The sequence below is a fragment of the Pelodiscus sinensis genome, chromosome 24 (assembly GCF_049634645.1).
Source record: "Pelodiscus sinensis isolate JC-2024 chromosome 24, ASM4963464v1, whole genome shotgun sequence".
Lineage (NCBI taxonomy): Eukaryota > Metazoa > Chordata > Testudines > Trionychidae > Pelodiscus > Pelodiscus sinensis.
This window is the reverse complement of record NC_134734.1, coordinates 14,495,598-14,514,473: the sequence shown is the minus strand read 5'-3', so window position 1 is coordinate 14,514,473 and position 18,876 is coordinate 14,495,598. Positions and strand designations below refer to the sequence as shown.

The 18,876-nt window shown below is 57.5% G+C and overlaps 1 protein-coding gene across 1 annotated transcript in view; it reads right to left on the bottom strand.

Annotated features, from left to right (window-relative positions):
* Nucleotides 1-14,585, bottom strand: part of PEA15 (proliferation and apoptosis adaptor protein 15) — a 42,986-nt gene extending 28,401 nt beyond the window's left edge. The window contains exon 1 of the mRNA XM_075907238.1: nucleotides 14,385-14,585. The gene's annotated coding sequence lies outside the window, so the exon portion shown is untranslated. The remainder of the gene's footprint in view (nucleotides 1-14,384) is intronic.
* Between the last annotated feature and the right edge of the window lie 4,291 nt (nucleotides 14,586-18,876).

Here is an 18,876-nt window from a genome sequence, read left to right as displayed (position 1 = left end):
CGGATCGTGTTGTGTCAATGACCCGTCTTCTTCATTTAGGCCTCCCCCGGTTTTTGTGCCAACTTAATCGGCAAGGGGTTTAGGGTTTCTCCCCAGTCACTGATGCAAATGTTCACGAGAGTGGGGCTAGGAACCCATCCCGGAAGGAGGCCGCTGGAAGCCTCAGGATCAGTGCCAATGCCCCCGTTGCAATTACATTTTGAGACCAGCTTTTAATCCCTTCAATCTGGGCCATGTTCATTTCATATCCCTTTCTCGGTTGGATTTTTTTTTTTTTAATCAAAATGTCAAACTGTGCCAAGTCAGACGCGGGGTGGACGTTTCAGGCTCTCATCTCTACCAGCTTCTCTGGGAGCAGGATACTCCAGCCCTCGTGTTTATCTTGGCCCACCCTGAACTGGAAGAACCCCGCAGGGATGGAGGGGGACACCAGCATCCCCTCCCTCCCCGGCCAGGCTCTTCATCTTTGGAGACAGTGGCAATCCCAGTATCATTCCTATCCCCCACCCCTCTTTATCTCCCCTGGACAATCTGCTTAGCGTGGCTCAGGCGGCCCCGACCTGCCGTGATGGGAATGGCTCTGCAAGCAGCTGACCCCGTTTGGGCAGAAATAATCTCCCGGCGTGCGGCTCTCCTGAACGCTGGTGCTGCCCTCAGTACGGGGGTGGCGGGGACAGGGGCGAGATGGCGGCTGGGGTGGGGCCTGTCGCTCTGACAGGATGTAGCACAGGAATGGTGCTGCAGGAAGCTGGTTGGTAACCAGTGGAAACAAACCAAGCACGCTCCCTTGCTCGTTTCCTTCCTCTCTTCCTGCCTTTGTCCCTCACCCTTGCTCCTCTTCTTGCCATTCATTGCAGCACGCACAGGTGGACGAGGAGGGGAGGCAGGGAATTAGAGCAAGGCACCTGGTCTCCAGGGTACATGCAGGCTCTGGGATTGGAGCAGGGTCCAATGGTTAGAGCAGGCAACGGAGTCAAGACTCCTAGATTCTGCATCAGCTCTGGGATTGGAGCAGGGTCTAGTGGTTAGAGCAGGCAACGGAGTCAAGACTCCTAGATTCTGCATCAGCTCTGGGATTGGAGCGGGGTCTAGTGGTTAGAGCAAGCAACGGAGTCAAGACTCCTAGATTCTGCATCAGCTCTGGGATTGGAGCGGGGTCTAGTGGTTAGAGCAGGCGACTGGGAGTCAGACTCCAGGGTTCTGTTATTTTGGGGGCTTTTTCTTGAAAGCCCCGAGTTTGGCTTTTCCCCAGGCAGTCCACAAGGCCTGTGTGATGCAGGAGCTTTCTGCACCAGGTCAATTTCTTGGGAGAGCATCCGGCACAGGTGACAGATCCGTAGCCCCGCACAGGCTGTTGAGCTGGAAGTTGTTCGGCTTTGGGGATGGTTCCCATAGCATGGGGAAGTCATTGCTGCCCCAGAGGGGAGCTGAGCCCCCTTGTCAATATCAGGCTTGCACTGGGAAGGTTTTCACTGGACTTACCCACGGCCTGCACCCTTCCAGCCTTTCAATTTTGTGGCGTGTTCCACTTCAGCCCCAGATGGAGTCCAAAAGATTTTTTTTAATCCCCGGAGCAGGAAGAGCTCTTCCTCTGGCGGCTTGTTTACAGTGCTGATGAGCATCTGCGGGGCCAACCACAGCCAGTCGATTGCAGCCAAAGGAAGAACCGATTTAGCCTCAGCGGATGCAGTTACGGTTGGCTGGCTAGTGGCAGTGTGATTTCTTGGGGGCGCGACGCAGCAGCAGCAACAGCAGCAGCTAACGCAAGTGACTTTGCAAGCCGCGTGAGCTGAAGACATCTTAGACTGGGTACCGCGCACGGCGGAGGGATGAGCAGCTAGCTCAGGAAAGGGGCTAACATAGCTGGCTGTGCTGCACATTTCCTGTCTAGCAAGTGACTTAGGGTATGTCTACACTACCCCGCTAGTTCGAACTAGGAGGGTAATGTAGGCATACCGCACTTGCAAATGAAGCCCGGGATTTGAATTTCCCGGGCTTCATTTGCATAAGCGGGGAGCCGCCATTTTTAAATCCCCGCTTGTTCGAACTCCGTGTAGCGCGGCTACACGGGGCTCGAACTAGGTAGTTCGAACTAGGATTCCTAATCCGAACTACCTAGTTCGAGCCCCGTGTAGCCGCGCTACACGGGGTTCGAACAAGCGGGGATTTAAAAATGGCGGCTCCCCGCTTATGCAAATGAAGCCCGGGAAATTCAAATCCCGGGCTTCATTTGCAAGTGCGGTATGCCTACATTACCCTCCTAGTTCGAACTAGCGGGGTAGTGTAGACATACCCTTAGGCACCCAAGTCCAAAATTTCGGTGCCACTCAGATCCTCAAAGCCCTTGTTACACTTGGGCTCCAGTCTCTGTCTTAGTCTCTGTCTACACTGGCACCTCTATCTGGGACAGGGAGGGCGGTGCTATGGATCAGTAGATGCTCTCACTATGGGGCAGGACTCCAGGGTGTTAGGTGCTGTACAAACACAGTCTCTGCTCCAAAGAGCTGACAGTCTAAGTGGTGACGCTCCCCCTTTGGTGTGTAACATGGGACAAGGAAAATAACTCAAAAAAGGATCATGTCTACACAGCAGGGCTACAGCCGAAAAACGCTACGCAACTTGAGCTACATCCATTGCGTAGCTGAAGTTGAAACAGCTTATTTCGGCTTTTGACGCTGTCTATACTGCAGGAAGTCTGAATTAGAGCCCTCTTCCTCCGACTTCCCGGCCTCCTCGTAAAATGAGGGTTACAGGAGTTGGAGTAAGAAGTCTTCCTGCTCGACATTATTTTGACATTACGTCGAAATGACCGCTTGTAGTGTAGACGCAGACTATGTTATTTCAGAATAACGCCAGTTATTCCGAAATAACACTGCCGTGTAGAGTCTGTTTCATCTGCTCCGGCTGGGCGCCTCCTACGGGACAAAGCTAGACAAATTCTGATGGGAAAGCAGGGTCACATTTTCAATGGCCAGGACGGTGCCGAGAACCACGGAGAAGCTGGTGTTTTCAAAACACCTCCCTCCCAACGCTGGTCTTGGATAGAAACTGCGGTGCAAGTGAGCTGCGGCGGCAAAGACCAGCAACAGTCTGACTGAGTGGAAGCTGGGGTACAACCCCAGATGGAAATGTGCAAAGCCTGCACAAACATGGATGCTCCCTGATCCTGGGACTCCTGCCAGCGCCCGGTACTTCTGCAGAAGTAGTTGAGGCAGGAACACCACCCAGTCTTGGCTGTGGTTTGGAGTGACCAGGTACAATGGTGACCAAGGATCACAGTGGCTTCTCCATCCCCTGGTCCCCTTTAAATCAAGACGGGATGGATCTGCTCTGGTCCAAACTGGAAGTAACGGTGCGCGGGAACCCAGGAGGTCAGACTAGATGACCACAACGGTCCCTTGATGCCAGATCCTATGACACCCAGCTCAGGAGTCAGTGTCCTGCTCCCTGCTGCCCTCCTCTCCTCCCACACCTGCACAGAGCAATTCTCCCTGGAGGAAGATGCCTCCAGAAGCAGCGAAGCGGGTGTTGAGCCAATTTGCCAGCAGGAAGCCATGGAAGAGCGCCCGGGCCCTGGTGAGCTGCCATCCCAGTGGCAAAGCACCATTTGTTACACAACCAATCGCCCCAGAAGCAGTTTTTTTGGAAAACAACAAAGACGTGTGACGTGGAAAATAAGCCAGTGTCTGAACTATAAAGGCACCATGTGGCTGGCTGGTTCGCCGGGGGGGGGGGGGGGGGTGTCGCTGTACACACTCCCTTCTCCCTGCTGCTTTGCTGGGGCCCCTCCATGCCCACCCGCAGCACGGTTTCCATTTTGAATTCTGATGAATAACAGCAAATATTGCAGCAAAAATGTTTGTTTTCCATCCAGCTTTGCAAAGAACAAGGGAGGAGAAGCAACTCCCCGAGGTCCAGCCAGCCCTGGGGAAAGCTGGCACGAGAACCCAGAGGTCTGACATCCCTACCCGACTTTAAGCACTGCTCCACACTGCCTCCTGCACACCAGCTAGATGTCTGGTAGGCTCGACAGCCTCTGCCCCTTTGTGCACACCACCTGCTGCATCACTCCAGTGGGCCCCCTTCCGCCAAGGCGAGGTCACAAGAGACGGGAAAGCAAGCAGCTCAAAGCAACTCTTGGAAGGGAGTGAATTAGGCAACCATCACGCAGCCAGCTCTACACTGGAGCAGCTTGGCTCCATGCCTGGCCTGGGAATCTGGAAACCTGGGTTCCACCTGTGCCACTGCTCTGCTGGATGGCCTTGGGCAAGTCCCATCCCTGCTCCGTGCCTCAGTTTACCTCCCCCCCAAGATTACCTTGGGAAATTTTCTGCAGCTGGATCCTGGTTACAGCACACAATGAATCCATCTCTCTGCTGGCGGACCCTTGTCGTGGCCTCTCTCTCTCTCTAACAGAGCCAGTTTTTACTTCCCTCCCCTCCCTATTTCTCTGGCTGGTCTCTTAGGGCACGTCTGCATAGCAGGCTGAAATAAGCTTTATGTCAAATTGTGTAGCTTAAATCAAAGTAGCTTGTTTCGGCTTTTGGCGCTGTCTACACAGCAGGAAGTCCGAGTTAGAGCCCTCTTCCTCCGACTTCCCATACTCCTTGTGAAATGAGGGTTATGGGAGTCAGAGTTTGAAGTCCACTCGACATTATGTAGAAATAACGGCTTGCGGTGCAGACCCAGACCATGCTATTTTAGAATAACATCAGTAATGCTGCTCTATAGACATAGCCTCAGTTCCCTTCAGCATCTTCCCATTAACAAGACACCCACCCTGTTGCCCTGAGAGCTCTATGGAGTGAGAGCTGGGAGTCTAGGGCCTGATTCTCAGTCAGCTCCCGACCTGCACCAGGGCAGAAGACTTGGAGCCACCTTTGCACTCTTCATATTCTAGGGCTCCAGGGTCAGTTAGAGCAGCCTTGAGGCTGCTCTGTTCTATGCTCTGCTCCTCGTAGTGCCTCTATGATCCCAGCAAGCGGAGAACTGGCAAGACCCAGGCCATTCCAGCTGGGTGGGGCCAGACCCTTCGTGCCACCCCAGGGGGACTCTCATGGGGCCGTTCCTACCCACCACCTGATGCTGCTGAAGCATCATGGGGGGGGGGGTCACTGTGACTGAGGGGTTGTGGGAGCCCCCCTCCAAAAGCTCCATTACTTGCCATGCGATGGCCCCCACCAGCTCCTTTGTCTCACAGCACCATGTGTTTCCCTTCCACTGCCTGCACTGGGTGGCTGGCAAGGCGCAGGACAGAATCATAGAATCACAGAATACTAGGACTGGAAGGGCCCTCGAGAGGTCATCGAGTCCAGTCCCCTGCTCTCATGGCAGGACCAAATACTGTCTAGACCATCCCTGATAGACATTTATCTAACCTACTTTTAAATATCTCCAGAGATGGGGATTCCACAACCTCCCTGGGCAATTTATTCCAGTGTTTGACCACCCTGACCGTTAGGAACTTTTTCCTAATGTCCAACCTTAACCTCCCTTGCTGCAGTTTAAGCCCATTGCTTCTTGTTCTATCCTCAGAGGCCAAGATGAACAAGTTTTCTCCCTCCTCCTTATGACACCCTTTTAGATACCTGAAAACGGCTATCATGCCCCCCTCAATCTTCTCTTTTCTAACCTAAACAAACCCAGTTCCTTCAGCCTTCCTTCATAAGTCATGTTCTCTAGACCTTTAATCATTCTTGTTGCTCTTCTCTGGACCCTCTCCAATTTCTCCACATCTTTCTTGAAATGTGATGCCCAGAACTGGACACAATACTCCAATTGAGGCCTAACCAGCACAGAGTAGAGCGGAAGAATGACTTCTCGTGACTTGCTCACAACACACCTGTTAATGCATCCCAGAATCATGTCTGCTTTTTTTGCAACAGCGTCACCCTACTGACTCATATTCAACTTGTGGTCCACTATAACCCCTAGATCCCTCTGGGTATGTCTACACTACCCCGCTAGTTCGAACTAGCGGGATAATGTAGGCATGCCGCACTTGCAAATGAAGCCCGGGATTTGAATTTCCCGGGCTTCATTTGCATAAGCAGGGAGCCGCCATTTTTAAAACCCCGCTGGTTCGAACCCTGTGCAGCGCGGCTACACGGGGCTCGAACTAGGTTCCACGAGGTGTACCGGTAGTTCGGAATAGGAATCCTAGTTTGAGCCCCGTGTAGCCGCGCTGCACGGGGTTCGAACCAGTGGGGTTTTAAAAATGGCGGCTCCCCGCTTATGCAAATGAAGCCCGGGAAATTCAAGTGTGGTATGCCTACATTACCCTCCTAGTTCGAACTAGGAGGGTAGTGTAGACATACCCTTTCTACCGTACTCCTTCCTAGACAGTCGCTTCCCATTCTGTATGTGTGAAACTGATTGTTCCTTCCTAAGTTGAGCACTTTGCATTTGTCTTTATTAAACTTCATCCTGTTTACCTCAGACCATTTCTCCAATTTGTCCAGGTCATTTTGAATTATGACCCTATCCTCCAGAGCAGTCGCAACCCCTCCCAACTTGGTATCATCTGCAAACTTAATAAGGATGCAAGGAAGATGGGGAGCTACACAAACCAATGGCTCGCCAAGTTCCCAGGTGGAGGATAGCGCTGGACACCTCAGGAGTGCCAGTTGCTGCATGCCTCCTGGTTCCTTCCATGCTGCTTCCTCCTGCCCTGCTTCCCCCGACCAAGAGCCAGAGACCTCCCAGGCCAGCTGCTTCCTTGCAAGTATCATAGAGCCTGGAGAAACAGACACTGTGGACCCAGGACTCACCCACCCCAGGGCATGTGACTCCGGAGAGGGAGTGCCCTAGCTTTGGGCGGGGGATGTGGCTCAGCAGAATTCCCACTGTAGCAGATGTGGAATGTTGAACCTGACCCTGGACTGGGATCCCCTGTGTCTGCCGAGAGCACTGGCAGGTTCGAGTTTCCTCCCGACAGCTGGAAATAATATTAAACCGAGCCAGGCAACGGAGCCGATTCTCTCTCTTTCCCATTCCTTCATTCTTTCCCCATCTTTCTTTCCTTCCTTCCTCTGGTCTCACTCTCTCACCCTGTGCCCCGAGAAGCAGTCTTCCTCATGCTCTTCACATGCCCCATGTGCTGTTCTCTCCGCCCCCACCACACACAAACTTTGGATCTAACTTGGACAGTCAATGCAAATCCTCCAGCAAGCACCCCTCCTCCCCCCCGGAAATGAAATGGAATGTCCGATCGGCTGCTGGAGCAATGCAGAAAAGCTCAGAGACACAAACAAAAGAAGAGCAGAGTGGGGGGGGGGGGGGGGGCGAGGTTGGTACGTGCCCCAAACAATGGGCCTTTTATTCGGTGATCCCAAGCACCCAAATCCCCGGGACAATGCCCAATGACTGGCAGGCCTGTTCTGCAAGCCCAGCACTGACACCCGGAGAGAGAAGCCTTTCAGAGACAAGCCTGATGTGTTAACTGTTTCTGGGGCAGCTGCTCATGCGGCAGTTCAGATTGTCCCCAGAAGAGGCCAGTCGCCATGCTACATACTGGGGGAAATTCAGATGCTCCTTCAAAAACATAGCCCGCTGCCAGGGAATCACCATCAGCTGTTAGCACTACAGGGCCTATGACACATAGAAGAGCAGCTGTAATTCATCCAGTAGAGGGCGGTGGGAGTCACTCGCACACTAGGCCAGCTCGGCACAAGATGTTGCACTGATGCAGTCACTTTTCTCCAAGAACTTTCCAAACATTCCTGAACTGAGCCTAAGCAGGACCATCAGTCATATGTCAAATGGATAAGGAAACTGAGTCAGAGGGTGACTCACCCAAGGGTTTGCGGAAAACCTACAGCAGAATCAAGAATAGAAACCAGTTCTTACTGTCAGCCACCTGCTTAAGCCAGTAGAGCGCAGGCCCCTGCGATTTAATGAGACCCCTTCCTCCAAGAGATGGAAATAGACTCCACATGTTCCTGCCCCCTGCTTTAAGCCCTAGATCTCACTTCCTCCGGCCAGAAGAAAATATTGAAAACCAAAGGGGGAACTACACAAAACAGGAAGGGGTTTCCCAGCTCACTTCACCGCAGCTTAAAACATGTGCCCGCTGCGTTAGCAAATCCACCCTTATCTGGTCCTTTCTCAGCAACCAGTAGAAAAGGATGGACACTTTTGGCTAAAACTTTGGTGTGGGGGGGAAGTAAGAGGTAAATGACAATTCAACCAATTTTGAGTCACTTTCACTGGAATCATTTGCTTCGCACCGAACACATTTGGGGGTGTGAAGGCAAAGAGGAGATTCATTTTTTTTCCAATTTGAAAAATGACTGTTCAGAATTCCCTACGATTTCATTTAGGAAAACACAGAACTATCAAACAATGCTCCCACTGACCCGAATCATGCTGATCTTTGGCACAGCAAAAATGTTTTGTTTGACTTAAAATGGCAGGACTGTTTGTTGCTTTCTTGTTTCACCAGTCATTTTGAAAATGTTCGACTTCTGCCCAACATAAAGCACCTTCCATCCCCACCCCGACTTTTCTAACTTACCAGCATGTAAGGAGGGGAAGGGGACACACCGAGCAAAAAAGAAAACAATGATTCACCCAGTGCTAGTGGTTACGGCAGCCAGATGTCGTCTCCCCAACCCCCCTTCTTGCTCCCCACCCAGGAAAAACGGGGGACAGGATGTGCTCTCTCATGAGCCATTTCATCCAGCCTAGTGACAGGGGAAGGGAAATGAAAATGCCTGATGTGATCGGCCAACTCTCTTTGGTGGAGAAACCAGAAGCCCATCAGCAGAATATTTTCGATGTAAATAACCAGAAGTGTCATGTATCAGGGCAGGAGCCAAGGGGACAGGAGGGAATATGGGCAACTTCTCTCATCACTGCAGAGTCTTGTGCTTCTTCCTCTGAAGCCGTAGGTGCTGGCTGCAGCAGGAGACAGGACAGATGGGCCCTGGCTGCACCCTGGCAGTGCAAGGGTGCAGCCGTAGGAGATGCTTTGAGGAGACCGTGCCTCAGTTTCCCTCTTGGTAATATGGAAATAAGGACACTCCCTGGCATCCGCCACGCAGGCCTTAATGACCGCTCCTAAAGCCCTGGGAAGTGCTCAGAGGCCAGGGGCTGCAGGAAGCATCATTACAATTCCATAGACTCTGCCTGATACTTTTACCTGGGTTCTGTTAGCAAGAGACTCCAGGTGACCAGACCAGAGATGGGACACCCACCGCAGATGAGGAATATGCAGGGCAGGGTCAGGTACAACATACCCCAGCCAGCTGTTCCCTGCCCCCTCACTCAGTGCGGAGAGATCTGCCTTGATCCTGCTAACACAGGAGGGCTGCCCGGCAGCGTGGTGGATGGAATTAGACTGGCAAAGTGGACGCTGGGCATCCTTGGTAGCCATGTGCTTTCAGACCCAGCCTCCACGGATGCCCCAGATCCCTCCCACCCCTCCCCAGCAAACTCCCCCCATGATGACTCCTTAGCACCCAGTACCAAGGTAAAGATCTCCAGCTGACCCTGATACCTAACATGAAAGCTGCTCTGGGAGGACAACTGCATTTCAAGCATGGTGAAGAAGGGAGCCCCCCACCCACGCTCCGCACAGGGCGGGGACCCACGACATGGATGACGGGATACCCTGGCACTTTTCAGCTCCTCCGCTGTCAAACTCCTGGTGAATGTCTCTACAGTTTCCCCTGCGTTTGCAGCTTTGGTGCGGATGGTATGTGTGACATGTCTCCCTCTAGTGGCTGGGCAGCATGAGGATAAGGCCATACTACTACCGCCTGCTAACAAGGCTGCTCCTTCAGCTTAAGTGGCAGACGACAGTGTCTTTAACACCAAAAGTCCTGCTGGGGCCCCCACAGAGGTCTGTTATCACAAGTGTGGCACAGACAGAGATACGATGGGGAGGCACAGAGCTGGGACTCGGCAGACCTGGTTTCTAAACCTGGCTAGCCTAGGACAGGCCACGCCTCCTCTCTGGGCCTCAGTTTCCCCTCCCATGCTTGTCTGTCTGGTTTATTCAGACTCTTGGGAGCAGGGAGCACGCCTATGCTGTGCCCTGGGGGTGTCTCGATGCTGTTGCACACACAGTCAGAACTCCGGCTGGCCTGCAGCCCTCTCCCATGGTGAACACGGGCTGTTGGTGATGGAAGGAGAAAGGAGTCGACTCCCAGCAGCGAGGTTCCCAGGGAGCAACTTGCTTCCCACAGAAGGAGGCTGGGGCTCAGGGTTTCGAGCTAGCTGATCTGCTTCAAAATAGCTCAGCTCTGAAAAGCCAAAACAGCCAACGGAGGGGGGCGGAGCGCTGGGGGGGGGGCTGGGTAAGTCGGCCCCCCCCTTGCCGGCTTGCACAGGTATGTGCCCTGCTGGGAGAGGGCTGGGTACGGCTCTGGGGAGAGAGAAGCAGTGATCACGCTGGGGTGGGGACTGGGAAGCAGCCGTGTGTGCAGATGAGGCATGCGGACGGGATGTGCGGAGAGCTGCTAGCAATTTCCGACGCGATGGTTTAATCATCGAAGGCACGGGGTGCCGGCGAAGGGAGGAGACTACAGCCCTGCAACTTTCTGCTGCCCATCACATGATGCAGCCCGGCCAACGCCCGCATCACACTCACCCAATCTGTCCCTTCCCTGCTCCCTTTCTACCATCTCTCCCCTTTCCTGGACAGCTGGGAAATCTGCAAAATCTGCCCTTAATCTCTCTGCCGAAGCCCTCCCCAGCCCCTGTGTTTGCCACCACACCGGGACGTGGCAGCATGGCCACTCTGCAGCGGCCACAGCAAGGCCCGGATGGCTGCTCTCGAGGGATCTTGGCAGCCCTGCCACTGGGCTGGGCTCTGAGACAAGCGACCCCAGGGGCATGTCCAGGCATTGGATGGAGAGGTTGGGTCACCTGGGGTCCTGTGAACTGGGTGCACAAGCACATCCAGACCAGGAGCTGGAGTAGATCTAGCTGGAGTCCTGGTGCTGGAGTTAATCCACCAGCTCCTCCCTCAGTAATGCACATGGGGCAGGGTTGAGTGCCACTGGCTAGAGCGTGACTGAGACCCAGTGTCCTCTGCCTTTCTGCTCTTCTCAGCGGGGCTCCTTCTTCCCACGGCCCCAGCACCATCCCCTGTAGGAGGGCGGCTGTCGCTACCCTAGGAAGGATGCAGCTACTATCCACCAGTCCAGGGTGGGGGGAAGGGTAGAAGGATGCTGGGCATTGGGGGTGGAAGGGAGGGAACAAAAAGACAAGGGCCCTGTGATCTCTGTTTGCATGGTGAGCACGCTCAGGCTAGTGGGTTTCCCAAGTGGTGGGGGGCTTAGGAGCCCCAGTTTGGGGTGTCTCAAAGAAGGCAGATTTTCAGATCGTGCTCTCTGCAAACCCGCCTCTCCAGGCAGAGTCACTTTGTATTGCGGCCGCAGCCCCTTTTGCTGGGGGGCAGTGGGGCAAGTGAACTGGTACCCTCTGCAGAGGGCCAATGAGCCAGAGGATTAGAGAGGGGACAGCGCACTGGAGAGGAGGGCCCCAGATGTTCAGCACCCTGGGCACAGAGCAAAAAGCTGGTTCCAGGTGCCTGGCTGGGAGCCGAGGGCTTTGGAACATCCCACCCTGATAGTGGGCACTGAGCTCTGGGCGAGGCAGCCTGCACGTGCCTGTGGGTAGCCCGTGCAGAATGTGGTCAGCACCAAAATCAGCCGGCAGGGGCCTTGGATAATGGAGGGGTTGGGTCGCCTGGGCGCTCGAGCACATCCAGACCAGGAGCTGGAGCAGATCTAGCTGGAGTCTTGCTCTCCATACACGCACTTCCCCTGCTGTCCAAGTGTCGGCTTGGGGGGGGGGGGGGTGAGCACCAGGAGAGGGTGGGTGGGGTGTGGGGCCATCTCTAGAGCTAGAGGCATAGGGCCCCCAGTTGTCCTTTACAGGACAGAGGGGGTTTGTCAATTACCATTCCGGACAGAGGGGGCTGTGGGAGCCTTGGAGCAAATGAGGATCAGGCCCTAAATATTTCCCCCAAGCCACAGATCAGTCCCCCAGCACCAGAGACCTTTCCATTTCAGTGGGCTTGGCCGCTCACGTGCAGGAGACTCCAGCCCAGGAATGGCAGATTCGCAGCAACCAGAGGAGTCCCAGAGGGTCAAAAATAACAGTCCTCCAACACCTTCCACCCACAGGCAGAGACCCTCTAGAAATAGCTCCCTCCCCCAAGGCACAGCTCAGTGTCCTCAGCCCAATGTGATGGAAGGGTAAACTGAGGCACGGAGGACATGACATGCCCAAGGTCACACACCGAGTCAGCAGCAGAGGAGGGGACAGAACCCAAGTGTCCCGACTCCACCCTGTGCCCAAGCCTCTAGACCCCATGCTCCTCCAGGGCTGGAGATGGAACCGAGGTGACCTGACCCCCAGTTTTCCCAGATCTAACCCTGAACCCCAGCGGCCTCAGACTGGCCCCTAACCCGCTGTTGCTTCTAGCGACCAGAGATCAGACACAGCTGGGAGACCGGCCCAACCTACCCCACTCTAGTAAACAGCATTTAGAGGGAGACTGAACAGCCAGGAGCTTGGCTGGAGACGCACCCCCCTGTGCGGGGGAGCACAGTGCCCCAACACATCCTTTGCCCCCTCTCACCTTTCCCCAGCCGGCCGTGACCAGGCTCCGCCTTGCTCTGCCTGAGTCCCTTTCACCAGCACATCTCCCAGGGCTCTGCAAGGCATCAGCGCCCTCACCCCCATGTGCCCTGGAGAGTCCAGTCCAGAGCAGGGCCCCCTTGTGCCCCGACCCAGGGTCCCTGCCCCAGCCAGCTCCCCCGGGAAGCAGACCTGGGAGATAAAATGAGTCGGGCCGGGGGCAGAGGTGGGGGGCTACTGAATCCAAGGCGCCCAGCTCTTTTCCACACACCTTGGGGCTTTGGGGCTGTCTCCCTGGGCCAACTTGCCAGCTGCCCAGAGGTTTCCCTTGAATGGGGCCCCAGCAGCAGACCTGGGCTGTGAAACAGCCCAGCAGCAGGCAGCCAGCAGCCTCCAGGCCCAGCCACTGAATCATGCCCGGAGTCATGGAGTGGCCAGTTCCCCACCCCCTCTAGATTTCACCATTTCCCCTCTGGGCAGCCCTGCAACCCCCCATCCGGCCCCCACTAGCAAGGGCAGCCGGGGGAATGGAAGCTGGCCGCTGGGGGAGCCCGGGGTGCACGAGCAGCTGCCGGGGGATGGGGGCTCCCCATAGGAGAAGCCGCAGAAGGAGGCTGGTGACTCTCCCGGTTGGGGGCCGGGTTTGTACAGCACCGAGCACAAGGAAGCGGGACAGCAGCTGGCATCACCCTAGCCCGAGGCCAGGGGCTGGGGGGCTGCCCCAGCTAGGCACCAGGGAAGAATGCGGAGCCTGGTGCCCCAAGGGGGTAGCGGCAGGGCTGACTCCAGGGCAGGCGGCACGTTCCACCGGGAGCAGCACGTGTATGGGGGTCCCGCCCCGGGCTGAGCGGTTTGTGTGCGGGGTGTGTGTGCACGGGGGGGAGGTCCCGCCCGGGGTGTGTGTGCGGGGGGGGGGGTCCCGTCCAGAGCTGAGCGGTGTGTGTGCGGGGAGGGGTGTGTATGTGCGGGGGGGGGTCCCGTCCAGAGCTGAGCGGTGTGTGTGCGGGGAGGGGTGTGTGTGTGCGGGGGGGGGGGTGGTCCCGTCCAGAGCTGAGCGGTGTGTGCGCGGGGTGTGTGTGTATGTGCGGGGGGGGGGGGTCCCGTCCAGAGCTGAGCGGTGTGTGTGCGGGGAGGGGTGTGTGTGCAGGGGGGGGTCCCGTCTAGAGCTGAGCGGTGTGAGAGGGGTGTGTATGTGCGGGGGGGGGGGGTCCCGTCCAGAGCTGAGCGGTGTGTGTGCGGGGAGGGGTGTGTGTGCAGGGGGGGGTCCCGTCTAGAGCTGAGCGGTGTGCGCGGGGTGTGTGTGTGCGGGGGGGGGGGTCCCGTCCAGAGCTGAGCGGGGTGTGTGCGGGGTGTGTGTGTGCGGGGGGGGGGGGGTCCCGTCCAGAGCTGAGCGGGGTGTGTGCGGGGTGTGTGTGTGCGGGGGGGGGGTCCCGTCCAGAGCTGAGCGGGGTGTGTGCGGGGAGGGGTGTGTGTGTGCGGGGGGGGGGTCCCGTCCAGAGCTGAGCGGGGTGTGTGCGGGGAGCGGCAGCTGGAGCTGGCAGGGCGCTGCCTCAGCCGGGCGCGCCTCCCCGGCGCAGGGTGGGTCCCCGCCAGCCGCATGCGGCCGGACGCTCCGGGCTCTGAGTCCGCATGGAGCCGGCGGCTGCCCCGGGGCGGGCGCTGGGAGCCAGCGCCTGGGACCCGGTGACCGAGCGGGGACTCAAGCCCCGATCCCCCCCAGCCCGCCAAGGGCGCCCCGCGAGGACCATCCCCCGCGCCCCGCTCTCTCCTCCCCGGCAGCAGCAACTCACCGGCTCCGGCTGCGGACGGCTCGGCTGGGGCTGGAGCTCGGGGCTGGGGCGGTCCCGCCGCGCCTGGCGCGATCTGGACTCGCCTCCCGGAGGCAGCGAGCGCCCGCTGATGTCAGCGCCGGGGAGCGAGCGAGCGAGCGTGCGGGAGGCAGAGAAGGCGCCTTTGTTGCACCCCCCTCGCTCGCCGGGCTGGCACCGCCGCCGAGGCATTTAACCCTTCGCCTCCCGCGGCCCTGCCACGCGCCGCCCCTCCCCGCAACCCTCCAGCCCCGGCACCGAGCTCCGGGGACCAGCCCAGGGGCCTTTGGACATAGCCCAGTCCTGACCCCTTCCCGGGGCTTGGCCACCCCCACACGCCGGGACCCCCGCAGCCGGCTCCCGGCACAAAGTGAAACGGACCCGTCCCGGCCGGCTGCATTTTGCAGCTGGTTTCACCTCATTTCTGAGGGGCTGCGGTAAGCCGGGGGGAGACGATTCCGGATCCTCTCCTAGTGTAAACGGGAGCCGGCCCCTGATTCTCAGCCTGCACCTGGACTGGGGTTTAGCCGGTTCCCCTTCTTCCCAACAAAGCTGCACAGAGCAGAGGGCCACCAGGGCAGCTCCTGCCTCCCCTGCAGGGCCCAGGCCCAGGCCCAGGGACAGAACCTCTGACTCCAAGGGGGAGTCCAGTTCCCATCCTCAAATGAGATCCCCTGCCCTTGTCCCGGCAGAGCAGCTCCATTCCCACCAGCCCCATTCACCATCCTCCCTTCACACTGGAGACTTAGTTACCCTGGACTGCACTGACCGTTTGTTATTGTAGGGTCACCCTGCAATGAATGGCTGCACTGGCCGCTTGTTATTGTAGGGTCACCCTGCAGCTGCACTGGCTGCTTTGTTATTGTAGGGTCACCTTGCAATGAATGGCTGCACTAGCCGCTTGTTATTGTAGGGTCACCTTGCAATGAATGGTTGCACTGGCCGCTTGTTATTGTAGGGTCACCCTGCAGCTGCACTGGCCGCTTTGTTATTGTAGGGTCACCTTGCAATGAATGGCTGCACTGGCTGCTTTGTTATTGTAGGGTCACCCTGCAGCTGCACTGGCTGCTTTGTTATTGTAGGGTCACCTTGCAATGAATGGTTGCACTGGCCGTTTGTTATTGTAGGGTCACCTTGCAATGAATGGTTGCACTGGCCTCTTTGTTATTGTAGGGTCACCCAGCAATGCCAGGCTGCACTCGCTGGTTTGTTATTGCAGGGTCATTTATGTGTTTCTGCACTGCTGGCATCTGGGGTTCTGGGAAGTGAAAAAGAAGCATCTAAAGAACCACACAGACTTTGCAACCAGCTGCCAGGGGGTGCAGCCCCCAATCTGGCTCCTTGCCCCCTTTCCACACCCCTGAGCCTGGCTCCTGCAGAGCCCTAAGCCTGCTTCCCTCCAACCCCCACAGCCACTCCTGTGTTGCCCACAGGGACAGCCCATCTGGCCTTCCTCCCACCTCCGCTACCCTGCCCTGTCAGCGGGGGCCACCCAAACCCAGCATGATCAGAGCAGGGTAGGAGTAAGATCGAAAGGAGGAACTGGGCACTTTCACTTCCTCCATGGGGGGACGGGGGTGGGGGGGGGGGAGAGAGACTGTCAGAGAAATGGCAGCTGGGAGTAGATGAGCAAGCAGTTCCAGACCCTTGGGTTTGCCCATCTGGTTGCTGGTGGGGCCCCAGGCAAAGGTGTGACAATGGGGCCCTGGCTTCTAGCTGCACTTTAGGGCACAAGAGGAAAGAGCAGCCTGGCCGCACTCGCTTCTGCTCTGCAATGCAGGGATCTGCTGCCTGCTCCGGCCGAGGGAGGCCAGAATCGGTTCCTGCGTGGCTGCCAGCTCCAGTTCCTAGATGATGTGAACCGAGAGCTACAGCTGTTTGGAAGGCTGCCACGGCTGCCACTGGGAATGGTGTAGGAGGTGCTGGCTAGGCAGCATTCACTGCAGCACCAGGCCTGGCCTCGCCCAGCAGGGGGTGCACTGCAGGGAGCAGGACAGCAGCGTTGGCGGGACAGGAAGCTCCCAGCTGCACCAGTCCCAACTTCTCCCAGCAGGGGGTGCTCTGGGGAGGAGGCTAGGAATGCATCCGGGGGCACATGTGGGGAGATTGGGTAAAGGAACAGGGTGCAAGCAGCTGGAGCAAAGCCATGGAGGGGTTAGACTCAGCCAGGGACATTAATGAGACCCTGACCCAAACAGAGAGAGCATGTGGTTAGTGAGGGATGAGTCTCTCTCTCATATCTGCCCCACCCCCCGGCATTTGCCCCTGGGAGAAGGTGGGCATCTGTGTCTATGTAGGTTGGTGCCCCTGGGCAGACACCATGGCTGAGCTGGTCTTTCTGTGTGCTCCATGCAGGCCTGATGCTGGGTGTTGCTGGCTGCCTCTGGCCCCCTGCCATCCATGGGGTGTTTCACAAATACCCTAATCCCAGCTCCATGTGTTTTCATACCACTGCATAATGAGATCGCAGCAGGGCCCCCTCGGGCTGCAGCCATCAGGTCAGCCAGTGTCACCCATCCCTGCTGGGGGGCTCTGCTTCCAGCCCAGGGCCACAGAACATTTCACACTGCTAGAGCCTCGCGGGGAAGTGGGTAAAATTGGTCATTGCACCCAGTACTGAAGGTGCTTAACAGCCACACAACACCAGTGCATGGAACTCACTCACCCAGCACTGATATGCAGCCACCTCTGGGGTAGGGCATGGCAGCTGCCTAACAGCAACACAACACTACTGCATGGAGCTCACTCACCCAGCACTGATATGCGGCCACCCCTGGGGCAGGACATGGCAGCTGCCTAACAGCCACAAAACACCGCTGCATGGAGCTCACTCAGCCAGCTCTGATATGCAGCCACCTCTGGGGCATGGCATGGCAGCTGTCTAACAGCACAGAACAATATTACAGCATGGGACAAGAATCTTGTGTCCAGTGTGAACATCTGAGAGAATTTACTATGGTGGAATATAATTAACCAGTGGCCCTAGCTGAAATGTGGCCTAAAACCTCAATGCTTGTGGCACTGGGGTGGAGGGCTGGATTGTGGGGTTATGGGTCTAATCCAGGCAAACAGCAGGCCCAGCACCACAGAGGGATCAGCACTGGTGCAGGGGGGAGAGAGGTCCTCCGTCCCCCATGCCCTACTGCACAGTGCCCTCTAGTGTCACACTGGGGCATTGGGGTCAGCACTCACTGAAGGAGCATGTCTCTATGAGTCCCCTCCTCTGATTCCTTCAGCACAGCGCCCGCAGGGAAATGGCTCTGTCCCTTGGGTTAGAAATCCAGACTGTCGTGCCTACTGCCTTGTGCCAGCTCCTGGGCAGGGGATTTCTCCTCGTCCTCCCTGCCTGTGGCTCCAAGGACCCAACCCCGCAGGTCCCCTTGTCTCTGTGGCTGTTCTCAGGTGCCCAAGCTGCCACTGCCGTGTTGCCTGGGCAGGGCTGAGGGGGGTGCTGCTGCGCTCTGGACTGACACCCCGGGGAGGCAACATGGCCTGTTGGAATGGGCACAGGGCTGTGGGCAGCCCCATTGGCCTCCTGACTGACTGGACCCTGCTTCCCTGTCACCCCCTCGCTCTCCTGGCCCCTTCACCTCAGGCTTCGGGGCCTATAATCCGACAGCCCTGGGAAAGGACCTTGCCTGGGACTCCCCTTCACAGACACAGGCATTACAGACCAGCCGGATCTCGTCTGGCGTATCTAGCCGAGGCTGGGGAACCATCCCCCTCCCTCGATTCCAGCATCCCGCTCAAGTGGCTTGTGCCGGACCCAGAGCTGGGCTTTTGACCCAGGCCCCAGGGAACGCTCTCAGGGGTGGGAGCATCCCTCAAGGAGCTGCTCTGCCCTGGGAGCCGTCAGAGCTCAGCCCAACTCTCTGTGTGGAGGAGGGTCTCTGAAGGGGGCCGCCCAGCTCCAGGCTGCATTGTGGGACTCAGATCCAGGCCAGCTTGGCCCCAGGGTGCTGGGGCTTGTGGGAGCTACGCCAGGCCAGAGTGCTGCTGCAGCTACAACCCTACCGCATGGCCCTGTGCTCTGGTCCCCTCGTGCACTGCCCTTCCCTGGCCCAGCCAGCAACACCAAGATCCTGCATTGCGGGGTCTGGAGACCAGCTCTCAGCCCTTCAGAGCCACGGAGGAGGCTGGGCAAAGCCTCTGAGCAGATCCAGGGGCGGTTCTGCTGCTGAACGGATGGGCTGCGTGGGGAGCACAGCCCCAGTGCAGTGTCTGCTGTGCCATCCCATGTGCTACGGGACTGGATCCCAAATCCCAGGGCTCACAGTGGCTGGGGTCGGGCGCTACTTCCCGGGGCCTGGATCTCTGTGTGTCTGCCTGGCAGGACTGACCCAGGTGGACCTCTGCCTTTGTGCCAGGCGATGCGGCTGCCTGGAGTCAGGTGGCGTGTGGCTGCAGGCTCAGCTGAGATCACCTGCCAGGCTGGGGAGTGCCCTGGGAGTGATCGTGATCCCCACGGAGGATG